At 42.1% G+C, this 10,406-nt stretch overlaps 1 protein-coding gene across 2 annotated transcripts in view; it reads left to right on the top strand.

Annotated features, from left to right (window-relative positions):
* Positions 1 to 2,497: 2,497 nt before the first annotated feature.
* BEGAIN (brain enriched guanylate kinase associated) overlaps positions 2,498 to 10,406 on the top strand; it is a 240,403-nt gene continuing 232,494 nt past the window's right edge. For both annotated transcript variants that reach the window (XM_054026958.1, XM_054026954.1), the window contains exon 1: positions 2,498 to 2,583. The gene's annotated coding sequence lies outside the window, so the exon portion shown is untranslated. The remainder of the gene's footprint in view (positions 2,584 to 10,406) is intronic.

The following is a 10,406-nucleotide window of genomic DNA, read 5'->3' as shown; positions in this document are numbered from 1 at the left end:
ATAGCAAAAAACACAAAAGCTAATAGCAATTTTTAAAGTACATCAGAAGCAGGAAGCCTGGCAAACAAATCAGTGGGGTGAAGATGCTAAAAGAGCACTCAAGGAAGACAAGACCATTGCAGAGAAGTTAAATGAATTCTTTGCATCGATCTTCACTGCAGAGGATATGGGGGAGATCCCCACACCGGATCAGTTTTTAAGGTGACAAATTTGAGGAACTGTCCCTGATTGAGGTGTCAATAGAGGTGGTTTGGGAACAAATTGGTAAATTAAAACAATAATAAGTCACCAGGCACAGATGGCATTCACCCAAGTTCTGAAGGAACTCAAATAGGAAATTGCAGAGCTACTAACTGTGGTATGTAACCTATCACTTAAATCAGTTTCTGGACCAGATGACTGGAGGGTAGCTAATGTACACACTGATTTTTTTTTTTTCTTTAAAGGCTCCAGAGGCAATCCTGGCAATTACAGGCTGGTAAGCCCAACTTCAGTACCAGGTAAATTGGTTGAAACTATAGTCAAGAACAGAATGACCAGACACATAGAAGAACATAATATATTGGGGAAGAATCAACACAGCATTTGTAAAGGGAAATCATGCCTCAGTGATCTATTAGAATTCTTTGAAGGGGTCAACAAACATGTGGACCAGGGTGATCCAGTGGATATAGTGTACTTAGACTTTCAGAAAGCCTTTCATAAGGTCCCACACCAAAGGTTAAAAGATAGAAAACAAAGGGTAGGAATAAAGGGTCAGTTCTCACAATAGAGAGGGGGTAAATAGTAGAGTCGCCTCAGGATCTGTATTGGGACCTGTGCTGTTCAACATATTCATAAATGATGTAGAAAAAGGGATAAACAGTGAGTTAGAAAAGTTTGCAGATGATACAAAATTACTCAAGATAGTTAAGTCCAAATCTGACTGTGAAGAGTTTCAAAGGGGTCTCTCTAAACTGGCTGACTGGACAAGAAAATGGCAGAAGAAATCCAGTTGTTGATAAGTTCAAAGTAATGCACATTGGAAAATATACAAAATGATGGGGCCTAAATTAGCTGTTTCCACTCAAAGAAGGGATCTTGGAGACATTGCAGATAGTTCTCTGAAAACACCTGCTCAATGTGCAGCAGCAATAAGAAAAAAAAGCTAACAAAATGTTAGGAATTGTTAGAAAATGGATAGCTAATCAGACAGAAAACATAATGCCACTATATAAATGTACAGTATGCCCATACCTTGAGTACTGCGCGCAGTTCTGGTCACCTTGTTTCAGAAAAGATATACTAGAATTGGAAAAGGTACAGAGAAAGGCAACAAAATGATTAGGGGCATGGAACCACTTCTATACAAGGAGAGATTTAAAAAAAACAGGACTATTCAGATTAGAAAAAAGAGACGACTGAGTGGGGATATGATAGAAGTCTATAAAATCATGAATGGTGTAGAGAAGTGTTATTTAGCCATTCACATAACGCAAGAACCAGGGGTCACCCAGTGAAATTAAAAACAAACATAAGGAAGTACTCCTTCACACATCGCAGAGTCAACCTGTGGAACTCATTGTCAGAGGATGATGTGAAGGCAAAAATTAAAACTGGGTTCAAAACAAACAAAAGAATTAGATACGTTTAGAGAGGATAACTCCATCGATGGCTATTAGCCAAGATGGTCAGGGACGCAACCCCATGCTCTGGGTGTCCCTAAACCTCTGACTGCTAGAAGCTGGAACTGGATGACGGGATGAATCACTCAATAAATCACTGTTCTTTCACTCCCTCTGAAGCACAAGTCACTGGAGCGTGGTGTGCATTTTTGTGCACTTATGTGTCGGTAACAAATTACACAGGCAAATGTTATGTTGTGGGCACAATTGAAGCACAGTTAGGTTTGCATATGAACTGTTGTGTGTACCAATGATTTATGCATGTAAAAACAGAGGCTGGATTGAGGCCATGGAAAAAATTTCACCCCTGAAGATCAAAAGACGCAGCAGGATGCGGTGTTTCTTAATTGTGCTCCATATGCTGTACACAGCAATATAATCTTGATAGGGCAGTTCCTGTATTGTTGCTCAAGGTCTGATCTGGATAAGTATCAAAGTGCCCAGCCAGAACCAGTTCCACTAAGAACCAGGATCTCAAAACTTAGTCAATGGGCATTTCGACTATGTAAGGACTGAAAGATTAAACTTTATCCAATTAAAGTCATATATAGCAGTGACTCAGTGTCAGCCTCACTTGTATGTGATTAACTAGTGATTTCTTTCATTGGCGGTATGCTGTGACCCCGCTTGATGCCATTAAAGTTTGTGACAACATCGGAAAACCCCAACCAGTAAATTGTGAATGACTTAAGTTCTTTGGAGATTCTTGATTTGGCTCTGCAGCACTCACAGCAGCATGGACAGGAATTCATTCTCAGCTGGTTTCCTTAAAAGAAAGCGATCCTCTCTTTCAGTTTAAAAAAAAAAAAAAAAAGCTGCAACTGTTGAAGCAGCATGCACCTAATAAGCTACTTCTAAATCTGGCTTCATCATTTCAGTCTGTGGACTAGCAGAACAGAAGCTGCAGAATCCTTCTCAAGTAAGTATTTTCCTTTAATGTACAGCATTCATATTTCTTCATTTAAAATGTATAACAGGCAGCCAAACTCTTCAGCACAAGACCCCTCGTGCTGCAATCTGATATGTGAATTGCCTGTTTTAATGTGATTTAGCGTGTTCTGTTGTTTAATTTGGCAGACATTACTGCCTTTAAAAAAGGAAACATTTCATATATTATGGTACTGTACAAGATGGCAAATTACATGGGTGCAGTTGCCCAGAGCTGCAATGCTAGAAAGCTAATGGAATGATTTATACTTGACTGTCATAATAGGTTGTTTGGGGGGAAAAAGAATTCTTCACCTTTCATTTGCATAATGCATATCATGGAACAAGCCTATTTGCTCTCATTATAAATGGAATGTGCATCAAAAATATGCTACTGGCCATTAAGTATGAAATTAGGAAAGTGATTTTTATCTGCAAAACGGAAAAAAAGTCATTCTGGCATTCTACCCAAATAATAATAAAGCTGATGCATACATATTAAGCAATACTTAGTGATTTGTACTAAAATATTGGAGGAGGATGTTTATAGTGGCTGACTGCTGAATTATACAAGATATTAGTCAATTGTTGCTAAACCCTAACATTAGCTTTCATGTAATCGATGAAATTATTTGTATGCGAGACAGCATAAATCCAATTCCACTTGCCAAAACAAATGGCACGTATGGTAACCTGCCTTCCTCAAGAGTATTTGTACAGCTCACCAGACATGTTCATCAGGACCTGACGAAGTGAGGTGGGGTCAGGAAAGAAAGGGAAAAGGAGCAGTTTTTACAGCAGTTTTTTAATGTTTAAGTCACAACAGTTGTAGTGGGAAGTTAAGAAAGGAGGTCATTGCAGCGGATAACGCAAGGGTCTCTACATACGATTTCTGTAACATACATATACTTCTTCATTTAGTAGCTGCTTTACTAGCTGCTTAGGTTCCGTTAACATATCACGTGATCCACCAATAGTGAATGAGCAATATGTGTAGTGTAGAAATTCACTGCAACTATATAAGCAGACAACATGCTGCGTCTCTGCTACTGATGTCCAATTAAACTTTTAACACAATATTTTCTTCCACCATTCTTCAGCAACACAACATTTTATGTATGGAAAAATAGATTACCTATACAAGTCAACTATTCAAGTAAATCATTTGTCATAGGGAAAATATACAAAATACTTTCCTCTGATTCCAGCCAGCACCCTAGCCTACTGCAAGACCAATAGGAAAAAGGTAAATTTATTTCTCCGGGTTATTTTCAGATTATTCATAACAATACCTTTTTAAGAGAGACACATAACATCAGGTCAATTCATTGATATGCAGACATGCTTTTGAGCACCTTTTTTTCAGAATATGCTGAAGAAATGGAACTAGAGCAGCCGTTCCTTTATTTATTGTATAATAGAGACCGAAAACGTTTGGAGGATTATGCACACAGAGAGATAATGAATAAATGTGAAGATGAGGAACAAAACCACTGGCATAGGACTATGTTGAACAATACCTATTTCCTCTGGAAACAAGAACAAACATCCTGGGATCAGAAAATTCGGGTTTGTAGTGAATTCTTGGGATAAGAGAAATTTTGGCAGAGTTTGTTAACCCTATGATAGCCCACAAATGGGCTGAACTCTGACAGCTGTGCCACAGGGGTTTTCTCAACTGGTGATAGTTCAACATAAGTTAGAATCAGGACATGCAATTTCTGTGCGATATGACAGTCAAGAGAAGGTATTACAATTTCAGGTGGCATATAGGCATTGCATTTCTGTTATTCATATTGCCATTTCTTTTCAGTCAGAAGAAACAGCCTTTCTACACCTGGGAGGCTTGTAGGGAAACAACATGTTATCCCCAACCCAAGTTGGTCAAAAATTATCAACCATTCTTCCAAAACATCTTGAGACTTTTAAAAATAAGAAAAACACTGGAATTTTTATTTTCCTCATGATTTCTGTCTTTCGGGTGCAGTGGGGGTGGGGGTCACAGTTCCATGTTTTTCTCTGCAACTAGAGAGCTAGAAACTTTCTTTTAACAAAGTAGTAAGTAGAGATTCTCACATTGTCAGCATGACTCCAGGAGTTGGAGCTTAAAGGAAAGCATGAATTATCATGAGGTTTTAGATGGAAACATTGAGTTTTGCTTCAGAACACCCAGCCTTCCAACCTCAGATGGGCTTGAGAATTGTGTCACTGTTAATTAGGGCATCAAGATTTTGAAAAAGCCTTTGGTAGAGCCTTGAGAAGGGTTTCAGCCTTTCTAGCTATTTATTGTTTTATGAGAGATGTTAGCTGTGTGGTTTCACTGCAAGGCAGCTGCATAGGATGGTGCCAGAAGACACATTCTAGTTGTATTCATTACTAAAATTTATCCACAGAGCCAATTATAATGTATTTTAATCACCTAGCTATAGGAGATGGGCTCAAGTGTGTTGCAGTTTCCACCCCCAGCTTGGAACTGTTATTCCTTTTGTTGGCATACAATTAATTCTGGGGTATTAGCAGTTATTGTACACAGAGCCTCCTGTCCTACCCTCCATTTTCTTCAGGACAGGTAAATTAGAAGTGATATACCAGCTCTCTCTCTCTCACACACACACACACACCCTCAACAGATGCTCTATGGAGTCAAGGACTTGTGAAAATTCTGGGTGGGAACAGTGGGTCCAGGAAGCAATGGAAACTTGTGGCATGTTCCCCACTACACCCAAACACATTTAAAAGCAGCATGCATCTCCCCCACCCCCGCGCCTTCTCCATGGCCTTTGCCAGTTAGCCACAGGGGAAAGCACCACATGGTAGCTTGGCTTCTGAAGTAACTGCCAAATGGGGGGGGGGCATTTGAGAACAAGGTTGCTCCACCCTAATGCGCATGGAGGCTCCAAGATCAAGGGGTGGGGAGAAGAGTTCCCTATATTTTAAGGCCCAAGCCTTCTGCTTCCTTTGCAGCCTCCAAAAGCCAGCTCCTCTGATGGAAACAAGTAAATTAAACTCTGCAAGCTTTGTCTTACAGAATTTTCTGTCCCCATCCTATAGGCTAGATCACAGTGAGGCCCCACAGGTCAATTGTATTTTTTAGAGTTAATAGCTAAAGTCCGACAGTGACTTGATATGGCATGAATGGTTTTGAGTTGTTACACGACATTCATGGGCGACTATGGATAACAGGTTTTAGAACACATGCTTGTATTAATTTGAATGGACAGTCAAAATAAGAGTATTGTAGTGACATCTTATTCTTTTGTGGCTTCTGCATTTGACAGCTATCTCTGTCCTGCAACATTTAATTGTTGGACTTACTGATTTCTGCCGTTGTAAAGAAGTACAGAAATGTTAAAAAATGAGGATATACTGAATGTCTATAATGATACCAGGAAGACTTTCCAAAAGTCACTGGACTAGATTCTGGGTCATGTTAAGTTCATTGTTAAGGCAGCTTCACATAATAAAATAGGTTCCTTTAGCAGGTCTGTACATTAAGTGCTGATTCTGCAGGCATCTACACTGGACAAACTGGACAGCTGTAGAGTTACCAGGGAAGAACCTCAGCACAGGAAAAAAGTGGGTGTGGATAGGAAAGAAGGAGTATTCATGTTAATATGAAGTAGAGCTCAAACAACAGACAACGGTTACAAAGCTTTAACACTCCACAGGCATTAGAGAAAATGATTTATGCAAAAATTTACACAAAAATCAAAAAGTTTTGGTTTCAAAATTTTTGAATATTTGTTTCCTTTTAAGTGTTTTTTTGTCCCTCTCATCCACACCCATCCTCCTCCTTTTTTCCCTCCCAGCCCTCCAGCCAGCCTCTTCCCTCCTCTTTCCCCCCTCCCACCCCATTTCATTAATGAAAATAAGTGTTGGGCAGTAGGGGGAAAAAAAAGAGAAGAAGATGGAGACAACGGTGTTGGAAAAATAAGAAAAAAAGTGAATGATATACCAGATTTAAACAAAATATTAAATTTCACATACATATATATTTAACAAAAAAAGGACATCTTTCAATTAAACATTTTTTCATTCAACTTTTTTGACCAACTCTAAAGCCAAGCCCTGCAACATAAAAGTGGCTTTCAATAGGTTTCCAGTGTAATTCAGAGAAGCTCTACTGCAGCTCTAATATTTGCCAGAAAGCAGCCACCAAACCATTCCAGCCTGGCTTCTGGGAATGAGCATACTGCATGTGTATAAGTGTTGTGTAAAGATATAGATAATAAATGAAATGAGGGAGATGGTTTTGGTTGCACACACAAGAGGGCATTGAATTTGGTCTCCATGGAGTTGTGGTGAGGCACACAAATATTTGCCCGACTGTGTTCTGGACCCATGTGAATGGAGGGAAGCTAGGAGGGGCCAGCAGCAGCTACAGAAAGTAGCACTTGATTGATTGAGAAGTCTGGGCCAAGAAGTGGTGGCTGCAGCAGAAGGTGCATCTGGGAGTAGATAGGCCTGCCCCCCTGCAAAGATGATCTGGCTTCTTTACACCAGTATAATCTGCACTCTGCAGAATCCCTGTAGCACAGGGAAAAATCTTTAGACTACCTTTAAGGAGCCACTGTCCCCACTGCCGGAGCTACCAAAGACAGCATAATGTACAGTGGGCCTGATTCTATGCAGAGCATGAAGGTTGGGTTTTAGGGCAGAGCAGAGATAATATTAATTGTGCAGATTACTAACTCTAAAGCAAACATTTCTAAAATTACTCTGCTCAGCTAGGCAGTACTGCGACTTTTTTAGGCCCCTACTTCATTCCAGTGTAACATTTTCATTATTGAGGTTGGGAAGTGGGCTATACCTTTACCAAAGGCATTTAAGTTCAGAAGATACTGAAGCTAGTTTTAGTGTTCAGTACTAAAAATACTCAAAGTACATTCAGGAGGCAGACAAAAGAGTAACTCACCCCTGAAATTTTCTTTCCAAGCAAAATTATAATATAGTTCAAACAACATAACTGGCTATCAGTTTATACAGATACTGACTGGGGTAGTCATATGAAACGGACCATGACTTGCACATCGGCGTCTGCTTGAGACTGAGTGAACAGGCAAGTAAGTCAGGCCTCCTGCTTCTTCAAGACCTGCAATTTGTTCCATCATTACTATAATTAAGGCAGTGTGGAAAAGTCAGACTTAGATTGCTTTCCCCTGCTAGGATTTGTTTGTTTGAGTGGCGTGCTATTCGTGCATCAATGAACAAGTTGAAAAGTTAGGGCTGCACGAAGCCTTTTCATAATTGAATTCCAAGTTTGTCGTTTATCTAGGATTATATAAAATTCTGTATAATGTTAGGCTTACAACATTTATGGTATTTTGTGCTTTCAGAGACCATGCCAGGTACATTTAGGCCAGTTTAACCTCTGTCAAATTCAGAATGACTAATAAGAATGGAGAAAAATAGCTAAATGGGTCAATTATTGACCAAATAATTAAGATGCTACGTTCTTATGATGGATGGCTGTTGAGTAGGGTTACCATATTTAAAAAATAAAAAAAAAAAAGGACACTCCACAGGCCCTGGCCCCGCTCCTTTCCCACCCCTGGCCCCGCCCCAACTCCGCTCCTTGCCAAAGTCCCCGCCCTAATTCCCCCTCCTCCCTCCCAGCCACGCGAAAAGTGCTGCCCAAGCGCTACCGTTTGCCGGGCAGCTTCCAGACCCTGCGCCCCCGGCTGACGCTTCCCCAGCGCAGCTGGAGCCTGGGACGGGAAGTGCCTAGCCGGGGGCACAGGGTCTGGAGGCTGCCCGGCAAACCATGAAGCCGGTAGCGCTCGGGCTTCGGGCAGCCCCTATGCCTCCGGACCCTGCACCCCCGGCCGGGCACTTCCCCTCCCGGGTTCCAGCTGCTCTGCTCCTCCCCTGACTCAGACTTCGGCTCTGTTTAAGAGCCAAGCTGCCCAAGCCAGCCCTACTGGCTTCGGGCAGCCCCCTTGCCTCCGGACCCTGCGCCGCCGGAGCAGAGCAGCTGGAGCCCGGGAAGGGAAGTGCCCGGCCGGCGGCTCGGGGTCCGGAGGCACGGGGGCTGCCTGAAGCCGGTAGCGCTGCCTCGGGCAGCTTGGCTCTTAAACAGAGCCGAAGTCTGAGTCGGGGAGGAGCAGAGCAGCCGTGGGAGAGGAAGTGCCCGGCCGGTATTTTTCCAGACATGTCCAGCTTTTTGGCAATTCCCCCCGGACGGGGGTTTGATTGCCGAAAAGCCGGACATGCCTGGGAAAAAATGGACGTATGGTAACCCTACTGTTGAGAGCCCCTACTCCCAGTTCATTTTCATCTGCTAGGATGTAAGCAGGCTTGGCAGAATTTGTTTTTCAATTTTTTTTCTAATTTTGACAATTGATATCGATTTTTATTTAAGAATTTTTTTATTTTTAACTGTTCTGATTTTTACAGTTGCTGGAAATTAAGGATGAGGGGGTAGGATTGGAGTTTGGGCAGCATGGACAGTGGAGCTGCAGAGGGCTCCCAGCGGGGCCCTAAGACACCAGGGCACAAGGAGCAAGGGAGGCTGTGGTCCTGGCCCCATGGAGCAGAGATCCCCTACCAGGACTGCAAGGAGGAGGAGGAGCCCGACTACAGGGTGCTGCTGAACAGTTCTTGCCCAGGCACGGTTCCCACATCCCTGGCTGGTGAGTGAGGGAGCAGGGCTGTGACAGCACAGCTGCAGAGGGCTCCCTGCATGGCTGTAGAGCTGATGACACCTGAACCTTGCAGATGCAAGGTGCAGGGAAGACTGAAGTCCTGGTGGGGCAGTGCAGAGACCCCAGCCAGGACTAAGACATGCACTGCTGCAGAGCCAGTAACACCCAATTCCCACGTGGGCAAGATAGGGGTGGGGAAAGAGCCGCACTCCTGCCAGCTGTTACCAATGGATGTTTTTTCATTGCTTTCAACATCGCATCTGAAACTGACGTTTAGCAACGTGTGTTGATTTAAATCTAATCCTGCCAAGCCTTGATGCAAGTATGGAAGAAGTATATTACAACCCATGGTTGAGTGTCTTCTGTATATGGAGTCATTTAATTTGCATATCAGCAGTTTTCAGAATCCAGGATGGTGTCATTCACGATCGATGACAATTTGCTATTTTTCATTTTAGCAAATGTTAACTATCAACAATTGATGTCCCTAAAGGAAATTCCATTTTAACATGTTAACTGGTTCTATTTGGCAGCCCAGCTTTGGTAGAGAGCAACAAGTCTACCATTATATTAGTTCTGAGTGCTACAGGACCCTGTAAAATAATGAGAAAGTGACCAAGGTGTGTTGGAGTTTTCACTAGGGATGAAAGACGTTCAGTGAGAGGGTAGTGAATTATGATGCCTTATGGTAGATGACCACAGGTGAAGTTCATTGCATATCCTGTCCATTATGAACACCTGCTCTATAAAAGATGGTGACGTTAGATATTAGTGGTGTGGCATTTATGCCATGTAATACCTTGCCTGCCTAGAAACAAGAGTTGTGTCTCATTAACAAGCAAATGAGAATAGCTTCCAAAAAGATGTTAAAAGGAAACCAGGCTGATGAGTTTTTATGCCAACACTGCATAGTTTAAGAAATTAGAAAAGAAAGCTTTGTATTAAATGCACATCAGTATTTTGGAAGCAATTAGAGCAAGAAACCATCCCCAAACCTAGGGCAATAGGAGAGAAACATCTGTATTTGGTGATGGGAAGAACTGCATAGTTCTGACAGTTGCCTCGAAGAATGGTGCATTTAGGATCTGTTCCAGAGCCCAGAAGTCTATTTATGGAATTTCAGGGGATCCAGCTTTCAAGCAGTCGTAGTGGAGAGTAGTGTGCAGTAGAG

The sequence above is a fragment of the Malaclemys terrapin genome, chromosome 4 (assembly GCF_027887155.1).
Source record: "Malaclemys terrapin pileata isolate rMalTer1 chromosome 4, rMalTer1.hap1, whole genome shotgun sequence".
NCBI lineage: Eukaryota > Metazoa > Chordata > Testudines > Emydidae > Malaclemys > Malaclemys terrapin.
Note: the sequence above shows the minus strand (reverse complement) of the source record. Positions and strands in the feature narration are given on the sequence as shown.